Below are 24,296 nucleotides of genomic sequence, written 5' to 3'. Positions count from 1 at the left end.
AGCTGTGGATAAATAAGAACATATGTCTAGGAGCTCTGCAGTTAAAGATAAACTTGCCATGAGATAGCTTTTTCTCAATCAGGAACACTGTGGAACTTATGCTAAGGACGTAATTATGAGACGCACAAGTCTTCGCTCCAAGGATGTGCATCTCACGCTGCTAACGTGGCCTGACTGGCCGTCCCGGCTCCCCGGGGGCTCAGGCCACATGAGCTGATGCCAGGAGGCTTTGGCAGAAGAGAAGGAGCAAGCAGGGCTGGGTGCCAGGAGAGAGTGGGGATGGCAGGGACAAGCCCACGTGAGAAGGGCCCTCCGGCCTGTCCTGGCACAAGCAGTGACACGGTGGGGCCAGTTTTCATCGGCTGTGACATTGCTGTAGCCATTATACACTTTATCCCTAGAATTTGCATTCAGTGCTCTTTTATAGTTTGTTTCTCTAAGATTCTCCCTCTGTTCGTTCATCCTGTTCCTTAAAACCCTGAACATACAACTACAGGTCTAGCTGGCTTTGAACGTGGTCTGCGCTGGGTCCCCCTGCGCCCCCCGACCCCCAGCACCCCGGCCCAGGCCTCCTCCCACAGGTGACCAGTGCTGAGCCTCATGAAGTTCTGCCTGCTCGGGCACACCCCAGCCCCCGGTTCACTGAACCTCCACACCACTGTCCAGGGGACCCCTTCACACAGCTCATCTGTTCCAATTGTCTGTCCTACAAATTCCAGCTGTGCCAACAGCCCAGAACCCCCGTCTCCACCTCCTCGTCCCAGTGAGGCCACCTCCGTGCACTGCCCCCCCAGGAAGATGCCAGGAGGAAAGCTGGACAGTGTGGGGCTCACCCAGAGTGTCTCCCATCTAACAAGGGTGATGGTCTGCACTACCTGCAGTCCTGTGCCCCCAAGTCCAGGTCTGTGGCTGGTTTTGGTGGAAGGGCGGGCACCACGGCTCTGCCTAGGTCAGCGGCAGCAGGGCTGGACGCCTTGAAAAACAGCGGCCCGACACTCATAAATGCCACCACCGGACTCCCAGAGCCTCGGAGACAAGGACTCGCTCCTGTCCATCTCTCTCTCCCCCGTGCAGGACGCAGAGTGGGGCTCACATTTCCTGAAGAAACGAGTTCTGGGAAGATGGGGAAGGGGAGGCAAGGACTGCTGGAGCTTGAATCCCTAGGAACACGGCAAGGACATGCACGGGGAATGGAGACCCAGGAAGGTGGGCAGGTTTCCTGGTCGAGGGGCAGCGTTGGCTTCGGCTCTTGCAGAGCTAGGGGGCAGTCAGGGCATCTACAGGGACACAAGCAGAGAATAGAGGGACACCGGGGGCTTCCGCGCCACGGAGCCCTGCAGCCAGGGATGAAGGCCAGCCGCTCACGGGGAGAGGCGGCGGGGAGAGCATGTGCGGATGAGCTGGGAGAGGCAGGGAGCCGGTGGGCCATCCCAGTTAGGGGCAGGGCAGGGCAGGGACAGGCACCGAGAGCAGGGAGCCAAGGAAGCAGGGAGAGAACTTGAGGGGGGTGGGTGCGGGGCCACGGAGAGTGAGTTTGGAGGTCAATGAGCCACAGGGACCACAAACAGGAGAGGCTGCCACGGGGCTGCAGGGAAGGAAGTCATGTGGCTCTTACCCACGGGCCCCCGAATTCCCGCAGTCGCGGCTCCTTAAAATCACTGCTCTTCTGCCTCCGAGAAACCAGGCTGTGGACTACCCGGCCTTCTCAAATCATCCCAGCCTTTTCCCCATCCGTCTTGTTCAAAAGGAGGAGGCAGGCCCAGCCCTTCATTAGAATTCTCGACCCGATGGCGGGGGGTGGGGGGGGGGTCAGGAGGCAGGTATCCTGGGCTGACAACACTCCCCAGGAGGAACGCGTTTTTCGGCGTGTATGTCAAACGTGAGCTAGTACGGCAATTCTCAGTGATTCTGTGGATCCCACGTTTCCACGTCCCCAGGGCTCCCCGAGGTCTGGCTTCTGGAAGAAGCATGGGTGCCTGTCACGGTGGAAGCTAGGGTGCTCCTTCTCATCCAGCAGCCGTGCTCATGTGGGAGGGGGCGGGAGGCAGGGCCCGTGCCCGGGGCCATCACCAACTGTGCACGCAGCCCCAGCCAGCCGCGTCACCTCCTGGGCTTCAGGGTGTCGCTGGTGAGACGGGGAAACAGCCCAGGTCACATCACCTCTATCATAGCTGAGGACCCACTATGCGCCGGGCATGCTGTTGAGAATGGTACAGAAACGGGCATGGGAGGTGTCCGTGACCGTTCAGCCACCCCAGCCCCCCCCCCCCAAAGACACCATGGTCATCAGAACCAAGGCCCTCAGAGATGTCCACTTCCTGAACCCAGAAACTATGAACGTGTGACCCTGGATTAGCCACAGCACAGCCAATGTCATCAACGGGTCCTTATCGGTGAAAGACAGCGGCAGGAGAGTCAGCGTCGGACAGACATGAGGAAGACACTGCTGGCTTTGGAGGCCGGGGCGGGACCGCGAGCCACGGGGCGCAGGCAGCAGCGGAAGCCGGGAAGGCAAGGAAGCAGACTCCCCCTAGAGTCTTCAGAAGGCGCACAGCCAGCCGACGGCTTTAGTTTGGCCCAGAGAGACCCTCAGAACTGCCAGCTAATAATTCATCTTGCTTAAAACCACCGAGCGTGACACGTTGTTACGGCAGCAAGAGGACTAACAAGTCCCCGAAACTCATATCTGACCCGTACCCTCTCTGTGTATGCGGCTCTATCCCGGCCCCAGAGGGCCTCGGGTTCTCTAACTGTCCAAGGGAGGAGACCACGTCCTTCTGAGGGGAAACTGAGGCTCTCAGAGAAGTGAGAGCCCAAGGCCCTGCGCAGCGACAGCGGAGAGCCCAGTTGCAGTGGACGAGCCCCCGCTGGGGGACGAGCAGGCCTGGGGGGACAAGGGCAGGAGAAGCAGTGAATCACCTAGACGTCGTCTTCACCACAGGGGAAGGATATTCAGGTCTCTGAACCAAACGGCCTCTGGGACTCAGAGGCTGCGTGAGGTTTGATGACCCGCGTGAGTGAACAGAAAGGTCGTGTGCCGCTTGGGTCTCGCTGGAAGCAGGGGATGAAGAGGAACTTGAACACAAGACCAAGTAGCTCTGAGGATCTTCTGTCTCCCCCAGAGGTCCCCTGGCTTCAATCATCATGCATGCAGGAGGTGCTTAATAAATGCTCTTGAGGGACTGTGGGGTCCCTGGTCAACCATGAGCCGGTGAGGGCTGCCCTCATGAGCTCGCAGGGAAGGGGACCCCTTCCTCTCCCCTGAATTCTGAGCCAATGACCCCACCACCCCCGCTCCTGCCTGCTTCTCCTCTCTGACTCAGCCTCCCCCCACCCCAGTGCTATGGACTGAATGGTGCCCCCCAAAATCTCATGGCCTGAAAGCCCTACCCCAATATGGGCCTGTATCAGGAGACAGGGCCTCTGGAGGGGATTAAGTTGGGGTCTAAGGGCAGGACCCTGATCCAATCACCCCCGTGTCCTGAGAGGAGAGCAGACACCGAAGTTGCCAGGCCTCCCTCGTGCTCACGGGGGAAAGGTCACGGGAGGACATGGTGAGAAGGTGGCGGTCTGCAAGCCAGGGAGTGGCCCTCAGCACAGACCAGATCCCAGACCTGCAGCCTCCAGAGCTGCGAGAGAACGCCTGCTAAGCCGCCCAGTCTCTGGCATCCTGTCACCGCAGCCCGTGCCGGCCGGTACACCCGCTCGGCCCCACCTCTCCCCATACTCAGCCAGGACGCTCCGCACAGCCCCCATCTGCCTCCCGTGGCCCACATCCCGCCCCAGCCTGGGCACCTTCCTGAAGCAGGGGATCAGGACCAACAGGTCTGCGGTTTCGATGCCCTTCCTCCGGGGGGAGAGGGGGCACCTGCATCAGGGCATCGCAGAGCAACGCCGCTGGCCTGAGCGCAAGGCTTTAGGATGTGGAAATCCACATATTCTTGGCTTGTGCACATCCTGGGACTCCTCCCTCAATCCTGAAACTGCTGCTCAGGGGTCCTTCCTCCCCACCCGTGTGGCCTGCCTGCGGGCTGGGCCCTGCTGGTACCACCCTGTTCACAGCACAAGCTTGCTCGTGAATGACTGGGGACGTCCACAGAGCTAGAGAGACTTGGGTTCAGAAGGCACCCTCCTTCCCCTCTTTGCCTTGATCTCCTCAAGATGGGACAACAGTAGTCCCTGCGCCCCATCAGGCTGCCATGGGGGTCAGGGGTGGACTGCACGGAAAGTCCCTGGAACAACACTGGCAGGAAATAACGAAATGCAAAGAAAACGCAGCTCAGCTGCTGTAGGTCATCACTGGGTCTGTGAGTGCCCCCCCCCCCCGCAGTGGCTGCTTTATGTCCAGCAAGAACCACCCAGACCTGAGACTCCACCACGCAAGGCCACCAGGTTGTCCCCAAGGCCTGCCCTTGAGCATCCTGCCTCCCAGTGACCATCTGCAGCGCCATCTGGTGTCCACAGGGGAAATGGCAGGGGTGCCTGGCCCAGCTTCCAGCAGAGTCAGTGAGCAGTGCTCTGAAGGCTTCCCGTGGGGAGGACAGGTGAGCCCTAACTCAGTACAGGTGACTTCACAAGATTCATTGCAATGAGGTTTTCAATATGCTCTCTGCTGCATTTAAAATGGGATTCTAGTAACACAGTACATTTCGGCTTTTGCTTTCCGCAAAGTGTCCCCTGGGAAAGGGTCCCAGAGCCTGCAGACAGGGTCACCTCTTCTTGCAGCTCAGGGAGTGCAGGAAGTGCTCAGCCGCACCTCTCCCCACACCCACGTCCACATGCATCCAGCCCAGTGTCCTTGGATTCCTCACCCAGACACAGCCCTCTTGGGATTGCTTGCCCTTATGCTGAAGGGCAGCTTTCCAGTGTTAGCAGGGAGCTCCTCGGCCAGTCTGGTTTATCCCCAGAATCCTGGGCCCAGGGCTAGGACACACAGTACTTCCTGAACAAACAATAAGGCAGTTTTAGAAGCTTTAACAAATTCTAGCTCTTATAACTATTTTATACCAAGAATGAAGTCGGGACCAAGGGTATCAGAGTCACCCCCACCCCATCCTTGGGCTCGCTGACATGCCTACTCCCAGGATTCTGTAGGTCAGGCTGTGACAAGAGATGATAATACTTGTATAGTGGCTATTCCACGTCCTCCCTCCGTCATTACTATTTTTGTGCACATTTTCTGATGTCTGCGGTATATTCACATGGTACCACTCACATAATGTACAAATAACGTACAAACGTCCGGGGTGAACTGTCTGCTACCGGGGTGCACCACCAGAACTGTATGAACTTCTCTCTATATCGTTGGTGCTAATTCTGGTCACACTCCCACTGACAGCCGTTCGACAGGCCCCTGACCGCAGGGTAAAGCCTAGCCCCAGACTGTCACCACCTGCGGAACCCACCACAGGGGTTCTGTCTCGGTTCAATGTATCGTTTGGATTCGCAAGACTATCAAGGACCCGATGTCTCCCTCCTCTGCTCAGCACACAGGGCAGCCAAGGAGTTCAATGGGCGAATCCCAGAAGCAGCTCACATCGCTCCCCAGAACCGCGCCCACCCCCCAGGTGACACAGCTCAGGTGGGACCAGGCAGGGCTGGGAGCCCCCCTAGAGCTGCTCGGGGGATCACTTCGTCCTAGGCCAGCTCCCCAGGCTGAGTTGCCAGGGTCCCCTCTAGTCTCACTACACTTGGGATCTCGAGTGTTTCTTGCTTATTTATTGTCTTTCAAAAAACAGATACAATTTGACGTTCAGGGTCATTTTCTCGTCATTAGTGGCTAGTGACGCCATGGCTGGTATTCTTAGGCTTGTCAGGTGACCTGGGAACCGGGAAGGTGATAGAGAAGAAGACCCTCACATTAACCCTTTGCTCCATTAACAAAGACCTCCGCAAACACACACCCCGGGCCCCAGGCAGCCCGCAGCAGCTTCCTAAGTGCACCCATCTCCGTCCTGAGACTTCACCCACCCAGCAAACTCTCCTCCATTCTTCAAACCCCCCGCCGAAGCCTTGTCTGCCCTCCCCGGAACGTTCTCCCACCACCCACCCCGCCCGCAGCCTGTCTGCTCCCCTGGTGCTGTCCAGCTCCTATCACCCGCTCCGGGTAACACTGAGTCCTCAAGGCAGGACGGTGCCTTCCCTAAACTGGCCTTGGCCGATTTGCATTGAATGAGAAAAGACAGGCTCGGTCTGAAAGGCCAAGCAGCAGAGACAGGTGGAAATTTTAACAACTGTCTTAAACCGCCTGCAATCCCTCTGTCCTGGCCGATGGGGAGGCTTCCTCCCCCTCCCATTCCCAGGAACGGATGAAGGCGCTGCGGGAAATGGGTGCTTCCTGCTCTGCCTGGGGAGGGGGTGTCAGCACAGCCCCCGGTGCTTTCCCCACCGAGGGTCAACGTGCAAAAGGCACATACATATCAGCCTGGCATTTACTTCCAGGACTTTCTCCTAGAGATGCATTCACAGCATTGCCTGAAATGGGGAACAGACTGACCAGACGTGGTGTCCCATGCCCAGGGGCAATGACCCAGATGAGCACAGAATTCTCCCTCAGTCTCTTGCACAGACGGACAGACACACACACACACACACACACACACACACACACGCCCTCTCTGTGTGGCCTGTGTGCCTGTGGGAGATGCTCTCACCCCATCTGCGCTCAGCCAGGTGGCCGCGCCCGCCCTTAGTCCCCCGCCCTCTCTAGGACCACCTGCAACTCTGGTGGACCTCCTGGAGGAGGCTCTGCCCTCACACGCAGGCACTTCCCTCCGCATTAGCCCTGTATGAGTGCAAACAGCTGATTGTTTCCTAAGCAGATCCGGGAAGAAAGAAACAGTAAAAACTACACTAGTTCTTGTTATCCTTGGCTTTGCAACGAGTACCAAGTACACGTACATCTCTAAAACACGCTCGTAAGCATCAAGGGAAACCACGAGCACTCCAACACTCCTGAAGAGGACGTTACTTTGTGCTTGTTACAAAGTTAAGATAGTAAGTGCGGTACCGTAGATTTCCCGGCTCCTCCCCTAAATAGAATCGGAAAGAAACAACCACGGGCAAGGAGTGAGCACCCACCTCGCTTTGAGAAGCGCTCAGGCCCCACTCCGTCTTCTAGAACCTGAGCTGGACGCCACGAAAGACGCACAGTGGGCATGCTTCCGGCAGGGGCTGGGGGATCCAGCTAGAAGAACCCCACTGAGGCCCCCGCCCGGGGCAAAGAAGCGTGCCCTCGTGTGTGCAACCTTCGGCACTCCTGCTTTACCCTGAAGAGGTTGAATACATGTGGACACCGTTGCTCTATTTCTGACTTTCATCAGCTGTTTTGACTAAAACATAATGGGTTGGTCCTGATCACACTGGGTAAGATGTCTGCTTTCTCATTTGTTCTTTCTTCCTTACAATATAGAATACGTTTGTGACTTCATTTTACATAGTTAACAAACATTTTCAAGTTCTTCCTGTCCCCTCCCACTACACCTTGGATGCACCACACGCTGGAGCCGGAACATTCTGTCGAATGCCTGTGCCCACTGCAGACACGGGATAACACTTGTTTAATTGGTCCCTGACTGATGCCCACTCAGAGCGTTTCCAACTTTCCTGTCACAATTATTACACGTGAACATCCAGAGACACCAGCTCTTCTCCACCAAAGACGGCTGCTCCCCTCCGGGGACATTTGGCAATGCTGCATGGTAAGAGGTAAAGATACAAAGACAAGAGATGTGTGCGCGCGCGCGTGTGTGGGTGGGGGGGGGGGGGGGGGGGGGGGGTGCTCCTGGCACCACGGGTGTGAAGGCCGGGGATGCTGCTACAATGCCCAGGGCACCCCTACCCACAGCAGGGAAGCCCCTGGCCCTAAATGTGACAAGTACCAAGCCGGAAAAACCCTCGTGCATATAAACCAGTATGCGTGAGTGCTAGGATACTGGCGGAGAAATTCCTGGAAGCAAAGCGGCCGGAAGAGAGAGCATGGGCACGGACAATTCCAACAGCTCTCTCCGGAGGTCACAGCCCTCTGCGGAGACCCCGAAGGGCACGCGAACGCGGGCTTCCCTCCCTGGGTCTCAGCACACTGTCTTGTGCTGCTTTGGAGCCCAAGGTACCCGGGCTGCACACAGTCACCCTCTGCCACCTCGGGCTTCTCTTGTGACCTTGACTGTCCCCACAGAACAGCGTTTGGGGTCACCATGCCTCACCGATCACTGCCACGAGCCGGTGCTGAGCACAGCTGCAAACTGTTCCCCTGGGCTGCTGTTCCCATCCTTACAGACCATCGGATAAGTGCTCACTGCTGATGGATGCAGTCAGCAACATATCGGCCCCTTCGCAGGACATAGCCAGACGTGCCAGTGGGGTGTGCAGATAGGGCAGCACGCGATCGCCCTGCAAGTACCATCAGGGCAGAGTGGACACGCTATTCCCCCCAACTTACTGGTTACACCCCAAGCAAAAGCCAGGGGACTGTGCATCCCCCCAAGGTCTCCCCAGAGGCCCTGTCCGCTGCCACCATGTTCAGGGCAGGCCTGGTGCCTCAGAGGTAACTGGCAGGTGTCAGGGACTGCACGTAAGGGAAGCTGGGATGCCTGCTGCTACAAGGATCTGGGGGCTCTGACAGACACGCCTTGTTTTCACGTGAAGGGGAGCAAGGAGGGCACAGGTGACATACCACATGAGCCTGGTGGCTGGTCACAGGTGATGGCTCATCAGTCCCCTGGCAACCTGACCAGGGAGGCCCAACTGTCACCACGAGTTGCAGACAGGGAAGCTATGACCTGCGAGTCCTCCCTCCTGGTCAGGGACAGGTGGTTCACAGCAGGTGCCACCGAGGCCTTCTCGGGGCGTTCCTCCTCAGTGCAAAGGGTCCCTCAGTCTGTCCTGCCAAAGAGGGCACCTAGCACTTGTCGATTCTCTTGTCCTTGTTCCATCCTAAAGTCATGTCCAAGGACACAAACGTATGGATTACACTTCCCAACGGAGGATATACCTGCTTGGCTGCAGGGACACTGACACTCTGGTTAAAGTAAAAAAGGGGCTGAGGGAACAAGGAACAAATCAACTACAGGATATTGACAAAATTGGAGGCGAAACTCATTCAGATCCCGGGCATGGTGACCCTCAGATTTTCCCTTGTTCTTGCCCACTCGTCAATGATGGCGATGATGATGGTTATTACTGCAAAACCACTCAGAGCACAAGAAGTCAGGACTCCGCGGGTGAACCGTCCCTTTCAACCATCAGGATAACCCCCTTATCACGCCCATTTTACAGATGGTGTATCTGAGGCACAGAGAGGTTAAGGGAGTCATCCAAGGTCACAGAGCTAGAAGGGATCCATCCTGACAGGTAGAGAGACTGCAACCCCGACAAAAGCCTCTCTGAGCGCGCAGCAAACCCAGAGAGGAAGGCCCATCTGAACGCACAGTCAGCCCTCAGCCACGACATTCCTGACGCTCCAGACTGAGTATCTAGGATGGCGCTAGGAGGTGCTTCGGTCATGAGGATGGAGCCCGTGATGGGATGCGAGCCCTTCTTAACAGACACAAGACTGCTTGCTCTGCCTCTGTCCCTCCACTACGTGAGGTCACAGCATGAAAATGGCCACCTGCTCACCAGGAAGTGGGCCCTCACCAGACCCTACGTCTGCTGGCACCTTGACCTTGGCCTTGCCAGCCTCAGAACTGTGAAAAAAGAATGTCTGTTGTTTAAGCCACGGAGTCTATGGTATCTTGACACCCCACGGTGGGGGAGGGGGGGCGCCTGCTCCATCACAACATGGAACGTGGCCAAGACGCGCCTGCAGGTCCCAGCTCTGCAGGTGCGCTGTGGTGAACACCCGGGGCAGAAACGGTCTGCACGAAGGGACAAGTGACTCAGCTTGCTGAGAAGGTGCTGGGACAGGTGTTCTCCCACACTGGCAACGCCTTCTCCTGCAGCCCTGCTTGCTGTGAGGCCCCTGTCCCTTGCTTCCCCTCCCTCTCCCCCTCATCGAGCTACCTCTTGGGACAGGTGTTCTCCCAAACTGGCAACTCCTCCTGCAGCCCTGCTTCCTGTGAGGGCCCCGTCCCTTGCTGCCCCTCTCCCCCAGTGAGCTACCCTTGCTGCCCCTCCCCCTCCCCCTCATCGCACTATCTCCTGGCACCTGCTATATGCCCCCCACTGGGCCGGTGCAGGGACAGCAGACAAATTAGACAGATGTGGTCCCTGAGTTCAGGATAGGAGAAAAGAGGAAAAACAAACTTCTCGACAGATTTTAAGCTTGAATCTTGGGGTGGCAACAGCATAAAAACTGTTCCTTCTACAATTCACCTCTGAGTGAGCAAAATTTGTTTTCCAGGTCGGCATATAAGGAACCTGGAAGTCACTACCCTGTTCTAACACCAAGTAAAAGGCTGAACAGACTCAAAATTGCCATCTCCTCTTAGATCCAAAAGAGAAGGACACAGGGCCAACCACTGCCCCCGAAGAACAGAGACAGACAGGTGAACAGAGGCACGGCGGCCCAGAGCAGAGACTCGCGGGCAGAAGCCTCCAGGGGAACCAGCGCCAGGGGCAGGAAAACCTGAATGGTAACTGAGCACCTGCCGGAGGCTGAGACGGACAAGCCTGAGAGTTAAAACCTACAGACCCAGTCACAGGGGTCCCCACAGTACTGTGAGTTTAACCACCAGGAGCCCGACCAGGTTCTCACAGTGAATGTCAGAAAAAGAATCCCCTTCTGCTTCCTCCCAGCAGGGGAAGGGCAAGAAGGGACCAGAAATACCCCAGGAAACTCTGTTCTCCTTTACAAGGTCTCCCTCTGGGGAAACCAGTTTACCAGAGCCTGACCTGTTGGGGTATCATCAGAGCTAAGTGACCCGGAAGAAGGGAGACACCCGACTCCAGCCCACGAGAGCCATCCAGTCCCACCTGAGGTGGAAAATAAAACCGAGAGATACCTGCAAGTTTCACGGTCCAGAGGCAGGGCTCACAGACACAGTGAGACCTGGTCACGGGCTACAGAACACACCCCCTCCCCACACCTCCCCTCTGAGTTACCAAAGCCCTGTTTGCAGCAGCTCCTTTTCCCCGGGGCGTCAAGTCCAGCTGTAAGGAAAACATTACAAGGCATACCAAAAGGCAAAATCACTATCTGGAGAAACAGAACAGCAAAACCAGGCATGGCAGGGATGTCAGAATCATCAGGAATTTAAAACAACCCTGATTAACACACTAAGGGCACTAACGGATAAAGTAGGCAGCACGCGAGACCAGGTGAGCAACGGGAGCAGAGAGACAGAAATTCTATGAAAGAACCACAAAGAATACTAGACATAAAAAACTGTAACAGAAATGAAGAATGCCTTTGATGGGCTTATTAGTAGAATGGACACAGTTAAGGAAAGCATCTCTGAGCTTGAGGACATCTCAACAGAAACTTTAAAAACCAAAAAGCAGAGAAAAAGAACCTAAAACAAAACAGAATATCCAAGGATTGACTGACAATTACAAAAGATGTAGCATTCACATAATAGGAATACCAGAAGAAGAAAGAGGAAAGAACAGAAGAAGTCTTTGAAATAATCATGTCCAAGAATTTCTTCAAATTAATGTCAGACACCAAACCACAGATCCAGGAATCCCAGAGAACATCAAGCAGGGTATATGCCAAAAAGAAAATCAAAACAAAACTATGCTTTGGCATAACATCTTCAAACCACAGAAAATCAAAAATAAAGAAAAAACATTCTGTAGGAAGCCAGAAGAAAAAACATCTACAGAAAAATGAAAAGATTTCTATCCAGGTTCTCCTCAGAAACCATGCAAGCAAGAGAAGAGTGAAATGAAATATTTAAAGTGTTTCGATAAAAAAAACCCCACCAACCTAGAATTTTATAGAAAGTGAGAAATCATCCTTCAAAAGTGAAGGAGAAGCAAAGACTTATTAAGACAAACAAAACTTAAGGGGATTTTTTGCCACTAGACCTGTCTTGCGTGAGTTGTTAAAAGAAGTTTTTTAGGGAAGGAAAACAGTGTAGAACAGAAACTTGGATCTGCATAAAAAAGGGAGCAACGAGGAAATAGGTAAAGGTGACTGAAAAACTCTTATTTTTCTTAATTTATCTAAAAGATAACAGTTCATTCAAAATAATAGCAACAATGTATTCAATTACATGTACTTATGTATATATCATACATACTGTATTTTCATGCTTATGTATATACCTTATGTGTATATACATACACACATATATACACATACATATGTACATATATATATATACATATAAACATATATATATGTTTTTATGTAAGTGAAAGGAGGGACAGCAATGAAGCAAAGGCCAGAAGAAGGAATCGGGATGATCTTGTTACTATAAGGTGCTCATGCTACCTGTGAAGTGGTCCAGTGTTATTTAAAAGTGGACTTGGATTATATGTATATTATATAAAATACATAAACTCAAGGAGAACCATGAAAAAAAGTATAACTTATATGTAAAGAAAGGAGAAAAAAATGAAATTACATAAAATTATGAATTAAACCCACAAAAGGTAGGGATTGCTGGGACGATGGCAGAGTAGAAGGGCCCTAAGCTCACCTCATTCATGGATACAACTAGACAACACTCACATCAATGTAAAGAACCCAGAAAATCCAAAGACTGGCAGACCAAACTCCACTAAACGTAGAGAAGGCCCAGAGTAGGAAGAGAAAAAGACTATCACTCCAGGGAGCCTGCACAGGGATGGTGATTTCCCCATAACATCTGGCTTTGAAAACCAGAGGGTTGAATTTCTTGTGTTCTTACAACAAGTGGGTCTTAAAACCTGGAATTTTAAAAATCACCAGGCAAGAGAAAACGGAGTCCCAGCCCTTAAAGGGACAGCACCACAAACAGTCCATGGAGATATGGCACAGAAGCAGCAGTCTGAAAAACTCCCAGGGCATACCAGAGGGAGTGTTATTTACTCATCTCAGAGCATGTTCTAGAGGGACAGAGGTTGCAGGGAGACTCCCCCAGGAGCAAAGGAGCAGGCAGAAGCCATCTCCCTCCCCTGCCCTGCAGCATAAACACACTGTCAGCTGTGGGAACCAGCGCAGCACCGATACTCACTTCCTAACTTGCTTACCCATGCCTGTCCCAGCCAAGCTTCAGTGGACTCACCCCCTCCAGGCAAGCCTGCCTCAGTCCCAGTGCTGCAGGCCCCTTCCTCCAGAAGACCGATGCAAAACTTGCTAGCGCTGCATCTCACCCTGCTTGCTTTGTGGATCCGCACCCTCCCATATGCTCTTGGCCAGAGCCCATCCAAAACAGTGCCGCAAGCCTGGCAGTGCGCGGGCAGTCCTGACAGGGGCCAGCACCGCTCCAAATAGACTCCTGCCCCAGGAAGAGGGATAGGTAACCACACACACCAGTCACACACTAAAGACCCCCAACAGTGGACTGGGGCAGACATCTGGTCCGACTCCAGGCCCTGCCCACCAAAAAGAGCATCTCGGGACGACACAAGGAGAGTGTCTTGCAGTTTGGTGCTACTGCATCTCTGGCAAATGCCTGGTTTGACTCAGCTCAAGCCCAAGGAGACCCCAGACTGGCCCACTAACAACACAGGCACCAAACACTGCCCACAGCAAGCCAAGAGAGTCACTGCAGATGACTGGTCTGAAGGAAAAAGTGGCTCAGCCACAACAGTAGGGTGCATGCAACACACATAGGGGACACCCTGAAGTATGAGGTTCTGATGAGCAGGGGTGCTGCACTGCAGGGCACTAGAGAACTTCTTCATAAGGCCACCACGTTCAAGAGCACTAGATGAAGCAGACTTTTGTAACACAGAGAAATAGAGACAAAATGAGGACAGAGGAAGACGTCCCAAATGAAAAAACAGGACAAAATCACAACAAGAGACCTAAGTGAAATGGATATAAGTAATATCCCTGGATAGAGAATTTAAAGTAATGATCATACAGACACTCCCTGAACTTGAGAAAAGAGTGGAGGATCTCAGTGAGACCCTTAACAAAGAGATTTTAAAAAAAAGTACCAATCAGAGATGAGCACAATAAATGAAATTAAAAACACACTAGATGAAATAAATAGCAGGCTAAGGGAAGCAGAAGAACAGATCAGCAGCCTGGAAGACAGAGTAACAAAAAGTAATCAAGCTGGGCAGGTGAGAGAAAAAAATTATGCAAAATGAGAATAGACTCAGGGAACTCAGTGACACTATCAAACATAGTAACATTTGTGTTATAGAGATCCCTAAAGAAGAGAGAGAAAAGTGGGCAGAAAATTTATTTGAAGAAATAATAACTGAAAACTTCCATAATCTAGGGAAGGAAACAACATCTAGATCCAGGAGGCACAAAGATCCCCCAACAAAATCAACCCAAGGAGGACCACACCAAGACACACAGTAATTAAAATGACAAAAAGTAATGATAGAGAATTTTAAAACAGCAAGAGGAAAGAAGATGGTTACATACAAGGGGGAACCCCATAAGGCTAACAGCTGATTTTTCAGTAGAAACTTTGCAGGCCAGAAGAAAGTGGCATGCTATATTCAAAATGCTGAAAGGAAAAAATCTGCAGCCAAGAATATCCAAGCAAGGCTATCATTCAGAAGAAGGAGAGAGAAAGAGTTTCCCAGACAAAGGTTAAAGGAATTTGTGACTGCTAAACCAGACCTACAGGAAATGTTAAAGGGGACTCTTTGAGTAGAAAGGAAAGACTGAAAGTAAAGTAGGAAGCAAAAAAGCAGTAAAAACGAGTCAAGGGATTCACAAAATAAAAGGATGTAAAGTATGACACCGTTACTTAAGACAAGGCAGGGAAAGGAGTAAAGAATGCATTCAAAGTTAAGTGACCATCAACTTAATATACTCTTCTATATGCAGAAGAGGTTATATACAAACTTAATGGTAACCACAAATCAAAAACAAGTAATAGATATGCAAACAGTGAAGAGAAATGAATCCAAGTATATCACTAAAGACAGCCAAATAACCATGAGAAAAGAGAGCAAGAAAAGAAAGGAAGAGAGAGGAACTATAAAAACACCCATAAAACAAGTAACAAAATGGAAATAAATACATACTATCAATTACATTGACTGTAAGTGGACTAAATACTCCAATCAAAGACATAGAGTGACAGAATGGATTAAAAAAAATCCATCTATATGGCGCCCACAAGAAACTCATTTCAGACCTAAAGACATCTTCAGATTGGAAGTGAAGGGATGGAGAAGCATGTATCATGCAAATGGATGTGATAAGAAAGCTGCGGTAGCAATACTTTTATCAGACAAAATAGACTTTAAAACAAAGACTGTAACAAGAGATGAAGAAAAACTCTATATAATCATAAAGGGGACAATCCAAAGAGAAGACAGGACAACTGTAAATATTTATGCACTCGACATGGGAGCACCCCAATACATAAAACAGCCAACAACAAACATAAAGGAACTAATTGGTAATACAATACTAATAGGGGACTTTAACACCACACTTACATCAACGGACAGATCATCTGAATGGAAAATCAACAAGGAAACAACGACTTTGAATGACACACTGGACCAGATGGATTTAACAGATACAGTCAGAACATTCTATGCTAAAACAGCAGAAAACACATTCTCTTCACGTGCACATGGAACATTCTCCAGAATAGATCACATATTGGGACCACAAAACAAATTGCCACGAACTCAGAAAGATCAAAGTCATACCACGCATCTTTTCCGACCACAAGGCTATGGAACTGGACGTCAACCAGAAAAGAAAGTCTGGAAAGAGCTCAAACTCATGAAGGTTAAAGAACATGCTACTCAACAATGACTGGGTCAATTAGGAAATAAAAGAAGAAATTAAAAAGGACACGGAAACAAATGAAAATGAAAACAAAACAATCCAAAATCTTTGGGATGCAGCAAAGCTCTAAGCGGGAAGTTTACGGCGATACAGGTGTACCTCAGGGAGAAAAATCTGAACCACCTACCCTTACACATAAATGGATGAGAAGAAAAAGAACGAAACCCAAAACCGGTAGAAGGAAATAATAAAGATTAGAGCAGAAATAAATAGTATAGAAATGAAAAAACAAAAGAATGGAACTGATCAATGAAACCAGGAGCTGGTTCTTTGAAAAGATCAACAAAATTGGTAAACCTCTAGCCAGACTCATAAAAAAATAAAATAAAAATAAAAAGGACTCAAAATCAGGAATGAAAGAGGAGTGATAACTGATAACACAGAAATACAAAGGACCATAAAAGAATATTATGAAAAATTATATGCCAACTGGACAGCTTAGAAAAAAATGGATAAATTCCTAGAAACATACAACCTACTAAAACTGAATCAGAAAGAAATAGAAAAATTGAACAGATTACCACCAAAGAAGTTGAATCATTAATCAAAAGACTCCCAACAAATAAAAGTTCAGAACCAGATGGTTTCATAGGTGAATTCTACCATACATTTAAAAAAGAGTTAATACCCATTTTTCTCAAACTACTCCAGAAAATAGAAGTGGAGGAAAGCTTCCAAATTCTCCCTAGGAGACCAGCATTACCCTGATACCAAAACCAGATAAAGACACTTACAAATAGAGAACTACAGGCCAATATCAATGATGAACACAGATGCAAAAACCTCAACGAAATATTAGCTAACCGAATCCAACAAAACATTAAAAAATCATTCACCATTTGAAAAAGTACAACATCCATTCATGATTAAAAAAACAAAAACAAAACAAAACAAAACAAAAAAGCAACCCTCAACAGGGGCACCTGGGTACGTTAGTCAGTTAAGCTTCTGATGCTTGATTTTGGCTCAGATCATGATCTCAGGATCGTGAGATCAGGCCCCCACGTTGGGCTCCACACTCAGCACAGACTCTGCTTGTCCCTCTCCCTCTGCTCCTCTCCCTACTCACGTGCTCTCTCTGAAATAAATGAATAAATAAATACATCTTAAAAAAAAAACTCAACAAAGTTTAGAGGGACCATACCTCAACATAATAAAGACCTTATATGAAAAACCCACGATGACCATCATACTCAGGAGAAAATGAGAGGTTTTCCCCTAAGGTCAGGAAGAAGACAGGGATGTCCACTCTGACCACTTTATTCAACATACTACTGGAAGTCCTGGTCACAGCAACCAGACAACAAAAAGAAATAAAAGGCATCCAAACTGGTAAGGAAGAAGTAAAGCTTTCACTATTTGCAGATTACATGGTACTGTATAGAGAAAACCCTAGAGACTCTATTAAAAAAACTACTAGAATTGATATATGAATTCATTAAGGTCACACAATACAAAACCAATGTACAGAAATCTGTTGCAATTCTATACCCTAATCATAATGCAGCAGAAAGAGAAATTAAGAATACCATTTACAATTGCACCAAAGATAATAAAATACATAGGAATAAAATTAACCGAGGAGGTGAAAGCCCTGTACTCCAAAAACTAAAAATCAGCCACAGCAACTTCTTTCAAGACACATCTCTAAAGACAAGGGAAACAAAAGCAAAAATGAACTTTTGGGACTTCATCAAGATAAAAAGCTTCTGCACAGCAAAGGAAACAGTCAACAAAACTAAGAGGTAACCCACAGAATGGGAGAAGATATTCGCAAATGACACTACAGATAAAGGGTTAGTATCCAAGATCTATTAAGAACTTCTCAAACTCAACACCCAAAAAACAAATAATCTAGTCAAAAAATGGGGAGAAAATATGAACAGACACTTCTCCAAAGAATACATACAAATGGTCAACAGACACATGAGGAAATGTTCAATATCACTAGCCATCAGGGTAATACAAATCAAAACCACAATGAGATACCTACACCAGTTGGAATGGCAAAAATTAACAAGACAGAAAACAACAAATGTTGGCAAGGATGTGGAGAAAGGGGAACCCCCTTACACTGCTGGTGAGAATGCAAACTGGTACAGCTACTCTGGAAAACAGTGTGGAGGTTCCTCAAGATATTAAAAATAGAACTACCCTATGGCCCAGGAATTACACTACTAGATATTTACCCCAAAATACAGATGTAGTGAAAAGAAGGGACACATGCACCCTAATGTTCATAGCAGCAATGTCCACCATAGCCAAACTGTGGAAGGAGCCAAGATGCCCTCCAACAGACGAATGGATAAAGAAGATGTGGTCCATATATACAATGGACTATTACTCAGCCATCAGAAAGGATGAATATCTACCATTTGCGTCAAAATGGATGGAGTTGGAGGGAATTATGCTAAATGAAATAAGTCAAGCAGAGAGAGACAATCATCATATGGTTTCACTCATATGTGGAACATAAGGAATAGCGCAGAGGACCACAGGGGAAGGGAGGGAAAACTGAATAAGAAGAATCAGAGAGGGAGACAAAACATGAGAGACTCTGGACTCTGGGAAACAAACTGAGGGTTACAGAAGGGAGGGGGTGGGGGATGGGGTAGCGGGTGACTGGTATTAAGGAGGGCACATGTCGTGATGAGCACTGGGTGGTATACACAACTAATAGAATCGTTGAACACTACACCAAAAACTAATGATGTGCTAGATGCTGGCTAACCGAACATAATAGAAAAAAGAAATTGAAGATGACAAAAACAAATGAAAAGACATTCCACGCTCACAGATTGGAGGAAAAAATAATGTTAAAGTATCCATACTACCCAAAGCAGCCAACAGACTTAATGCAATCCCTATCAAAATACCAACATCATTTTTCACAGAACTAGAACCGTCTTAAAGTTTGTATGGAACCACAAAAGACCCCGAGCAGACAAAGCAATCTTGAAAAAGGAAAAGGAAGCTGGAGGCATGACAATTCCAGATTTCAAGATACGTTACAAAGAGGCAGTATTCACAACAGTACAGTACTGGCACAGAGACACACGAATCAATGGAAACAGAAAAGAAAACCCAGAAATAGGGGCGCCTGGGTGGCACAGCGGTTAAGCGTCTGCCTTCGGCTCAGGGCGTGATCCCGGCGTTGTGGGATCGAGCCCCACATCAGGCTCCTCCGCTGTGAGCCTGCTTCTTCCTCTCCCACTCCCCCTGCTTGTGTTCCCTCTCTCGCTGGCTGTCTCTGTCTCTGTCGAATAAATAAATAAAATCTTAAAAAAAAAAAAAGAAAAGAAAAGAAAACCCAGAAATAAACCCACAGTCATATGGTCTTTGACAGAGGAGGCAAGAATATGCAATGAGAAAAAGAGTCTTTTCAACACACGGTGTTGGGAAAACTGGACAGCTACACGCAAAAGAATGAAACTGGACCACTCCCTTACACCACACACAAAAATAAACTCAGAATGGATTCGGGACCTAATTGTAAGACCTAAAAGCATAAAAATCCTAGAAGAGGACACAGGCAGTAATTTCTCTGACATTGGCCATACCAACATTTTTCTAGATAGGTCTCCTGAGGCAAGGGAAACAAAAGCAAAAATAAACTATTGGGATTACATCAAAGTAAAAAGCTTCTGCACAGCAAAGGAAACAACCAACAAAATTAAAGGACAACCTACTGAATAGGAGAAGACATTTGCAAATGACATATCTTATAAAATATTAGTATCTAAAAGATACACTTACACAATCCAACACCAAAAAAGCAATCCAATTAAAAGATAGGTAGATGACACGAACAGACGTTTTTCAAAAAAAGACAAAGAGCTGGCCAACAGACACGTGAAAAGATGCTCAACACGGCTCATCAAGGAATGCAGATCAAAACCACGAGGGGATAGCACCTCGCACCTGTCAGAATGGCGAAAATAAAAAATAAAAAAACAATGGTTGGTGAGGATGTGGAGAAAAAGGAGCCCTCGTGCACTGTTGGTGGGAATGCAAACCGGGGCAGCCACTCCGGAAGACAGCATGGAAGGCCCTCAAAAAATTAAAAATAGAACTACCATAAAATCCAGTAATCACACTACTATTTACCCAAAGGATACAAAAATTCTATATTTGAAAGGATATATGCCTCCTTATGTTACTGCAACATTATTTAAAATGACAAAATTATGGAAGCGGCCCAAGTGCCCACTGGTAGATGAATAAAGAAGGGGTGTGCATATACAATGAACACTATTCAGCCATAAAAAAGAATGAAATCTTACCATTTGCAACAACATGGAGGGAGCTGGGGGTATAACGCTAAGTGAAGTAAGTCAGAGAAAGACAAACACCGTATGGTTTCACTCGTATATGGAACTTATGAAACAAAATAAATGAACAAAGGAAAAAAAAGAGACAAAGCAAGAAACGGACTCTTAACTATAAAGAACAAATGCATGGTTACCAGTGGGGAGGTGGATGGAGATGTGGGTGAAATGGGTGATGGAGATTAAGGAGTGCACCTGTGATGAGCGCCCAGTGATGGACGGAAGTGCTGAATCACTATATCGTACACCTGAAGCTAATATGTACTGTATATTAACTATATCGGAATTAAAATGAAAAAAATAAAAGCACAAATGGTAGAATAGAAGAAGAAAAAGGGTAATAAACAGAAAACAATAACAAATATGGTAGATATTCACCCAACAAGATCATAAGTCACTTTGAATGTCAATGATGTAAATGTACCAATTAAAAGCCAGAGATTATCAGAGTGGATCAAAAAATTAGGCTTCAATAAATGGTGCTGGGAACATTGGACAGCTACATGCAAAAGAATGAAACTTGACCTTCTCTCACACCATACACAAAGATAAACTCCAAATGGATGAAAGACCTCGATGTGAGATAGGAATCCATCAAAATCCTAGAGAAGAACATAGGCAGCAACCTCTCTGACATCGGCCACAGCAACTTTTTTCATGACACATCTCCAAAGACAAGAGAAACAAAAGAAAAAATGAACTTGTGGGTCTTTATCAAGATAAAAAGCTTCTGCACAGCCAAGGAAACAGTAAAAAAAAAACTAAGAGGCAGCCCACGGAATGGGAGAATATATTTGCAAATGACACTACAGATAAAAGACTAGTATCCAAGATCTACAAAAAACTTCTCAAACTCAATACACAAGAAACAAATAAACAAATAAAAAAATGGGCCGAAGATATGAACAAACACTTTTCCAATGAAGACATATAAATGGCTAACAGACACATGAAAAAATGTTCAGAATCATTAGCCATCAGGGAAATTCAAATCAAGACCAACCACATTGAGATACCACCTTACACCAGTTAGAATGGCAAAAATTGACAAGGCAGGAAACAACAAACATTGGAGAGGATGTGGAGAAAGGGGATCCCTCTTCCATTGTTGGTGGGAATGCAAGTTGGTGCATCCACTCTGGAAAACAGTGTGGAGGTCCCTTAAAAAGTTAAAAATTGAGCTACCCTATGATCCAACAATTGCACTACTGGGTATTTACCCCAAAGATACAGATGTAGTGAAGAGAAGGGCCATATGCACCCCAATATTCATAGCAGCATTGTCCACAATAGCTAAATCATGGAAGGAGCTGAGATGCCCTTCAACAGATGACTGGATTAAGAAGATGTGGTCCATATATACAATGGAATATTACTCAGCCCTCAGAAAGAACGATTTCTCAACATTTGCTGCAACATGGACGGCACTGGAGGAGATTATGCTAAGCGAAATAAGTCAAGCAGAGAAAAACAATTATCATATGGTTTCACTCATTTATGGAACATAAGAAGTAGTAAGGAGGGGACGTATTGCATGGTGCACTGGGTGTTATACGCAAGTAATGAATCATGGAACTTTACATCAAAAACTAGGGATGTACTGTATGGTGACTAACATAATAAAAACATATTATTAAAAAAAATAGGCTCAACTCTCTGTTGTCTAAAGAAACTACTTTAGATATGAAGACACATAGAGATTAAGAGTAAATGGATGGAGAGAAATATACCACAATAACACAATCAAAAGAAAACAGGAGCACCTACATGGGTGTTAGAGAAGCAGATTTCAAAACAAGGAAGGTTGTCGGGATAAGGAAGGACACTCCATAGGACAAAGGGGCCAGTCCTCAAAGACCGCATAACAAGTACGCACCTAACAACATGTCAAACTATCTGACAGAAACAGAGCCGCAAAGAGGGGTACGTGAGCACACCATCATAGTCGAGACTCCAGCACCCCTCTCTCAGAAGTGGCCAGACCCGGGAATGGAAAATCAGTAAGGACGCCGTTGAACCCCACAGCACCGCCAACCAACTGGGTGTAACTGACACCCACAGACGACTTCATCCAGCAAGAGCAGAACACGCATTGTTCTCAAGGTCACATGGAACATTCACCAAGATACACCACATTCGGGCCATAAAACACACCCCCACAAATTTAAAAGAATACAAATCATAGAATGTCTGCTGTCAGACCACAACACAATTAAACCAGAAATCAGCAACAGAATGGCAACTGGAAAATCCCAATATACATGGAGGTTAAATAACACACTTCTAAACAACACATGAGTCAAAGAAGAAATCTCAACAGAAATTTTAAAGTATTTTGAACTAAATGAAAATGAAAATGCAACTTCTCAAAATTTGTGGGATGTGGTAAAAGCAGAGCTGGGAGGAAAATTTATAGCACTGAATGCATGGATTAGAAAAGAAGAAAGATCTAAAATCAGTAATCTAAATGTCCACCTTAGGAAACTAGAAAAAGAAGAAATTAAATCCAGAGTAAGCAAAAGGAGAGAAGTACGAATTTAGAACAGAAATCAGTGATATTTGAAACAGCAAATCAATGGAGGGAAAGAAAATAAATGAAACCAAAAACTGGTTCTTTGAAAAGATCAATAAAATTGATTAGCCTCCATTCAGGATAACTAAGAAAAAAACATAGAGGCCACAAATTACTAATATCAGAAATGGAAGAAGGGACATCACTATAGAGCCCATGGACATTAAAACAATAAAGAAATACTATGAACAACTCCATTCCCACAAATTGCATGACCTGGAGGAAACGGACCAATTCCTTGAAAGGCACAATGTGCCCCAAATCACAAGAATAAGCAGATGATCTGAATAGGCCTATATCCATTAAAGAAATGGACTCAATAATTAATAACCTTCCAAACAGAAAACATGAGGCCAAGATGGGTTCACTGGTGAATTCTACTGAAATTTTAAGGAAATTATACCAATTCTCTGCAATGTCTTGCTGAGGATAGGAAGCTAACTCATTCAGAGGCCAGCACTACCCTAACACCAAAACGAGACAAAGACATTACAGAGGGGGAAAAAAAAACAGCCATGATTGCCCAGATGGGCCCTAAATCCAATGACTAGCATCCCTGTAAGAAAAGGAGAGGGCATGCCTACAGCCATACCACCCTGAACATGCTCTCTCTCTCGTCTGATCTTGGTAGCTAAGCAGGATCGGGCCTGGTTAGAACTTGGATGGGAGAAAGGGCGAAGGCCCAGGGAGAAGAGGAGAGAGGGATGTGAACAGAGAGACAGAGATTAGGGGAAGCAGCTGCCAAACCCAGGAGTGTCTGGAAACACCAGCAGCCGAAGAGGCAGATGGGATCCGCCCCTAGAGCTGGAGGGAGCATGGTCCAGGGGGTAGAGGCCAGAGGTGCCGCTGAACACTTTCCAAGACACTTTCCAAGGCACAGGGCAGCCCTGCCCGCAGAGAATCCCCAGCCCCCGGTGGCCCTGGTGCTGAGCTCGGACGCCTGCACAAGCCTCGCTTACATCCGCCATTCGCAGAGATCTCCCGCGTGACCCCATCCCTCAGAGGCTGAGGGGTGTTCAAGGAAGAGAGTTCTGGGGCCGGGTAAGCTTGGGAAGGTCCACAGGCTGCAGGCTCCTCTGACACGTCCAGAGCCCCTCGGCCAGGGGCTGGCTCCGAGTTTCTGGTTCGGTGATCAAAAAGTCAGTCTCTTCCCCCCAGTGCACAGAATGCTGGTGCTCATCCCACGCTACGGCACCCGCTCCCAGAAAGGCTTCGCTGGCCAAGGTGGAAAAGGCTCGGAAGTATGCAAGGGGACAGGAAGGGTGACAGCCAGAGCTGCTGTATGACCCTGGACTCTGTCCACCTGGTCATTGCGCCCGATGCCCGCGTCCCTTCAGGACAAGCCGGGACTAAGGTCAACGTCAGCCCCTTCCCCGTTTGCCACCCGACACCCAGGGAAGAAGCAACTTGCTGGGCTGGATCCCTGGTGTCTCCACCCAGAGCTCTGCCCCAGGTGGCGACAGTCAGTAGGAGACCGAGGCTCCAGCAAGCAGTGAGCCCTCAGCACGGCCTGCACACTCCCCGTGCT

General features: G+C 48.2%; 1 protein-coding gene across 1 annotated transcript in view; it reads right to left on the bottom strand.

Annotated features, from left to right (window-relative positions):
• Window positions 1-24,296, bottom strand: part of PHACTR3 (phosphatase and actin regulator 3) — a 213,083-nt gene that overhangs the window by 45,932 nt on the left and 142,855 nt on the right. The gene's annotated exons all lie outside the window — the stretch shown is intronic.

The sequence above is a fragment of the Ursus maritimus genome, unplaced genomic scaffold (genome assembly GCF_017311325.1).
Source record: "Ursus maritimus isolate PB19 unplaced genomic scaffold, ASM1731132v1 scaffold_22, whole genome shotgun sequence".
Lineage (NCBI taxonomy): Eukaryota > Metazoa > Chordata > Mammalia > Carnivora > Ursidae > Ursus > Ursus maritimus.
The sequence above is the reverse complement of the archived record's forward strand: the minus strand, read 5'-3'. Positions and strand labels throughout refer to the sequence as shown.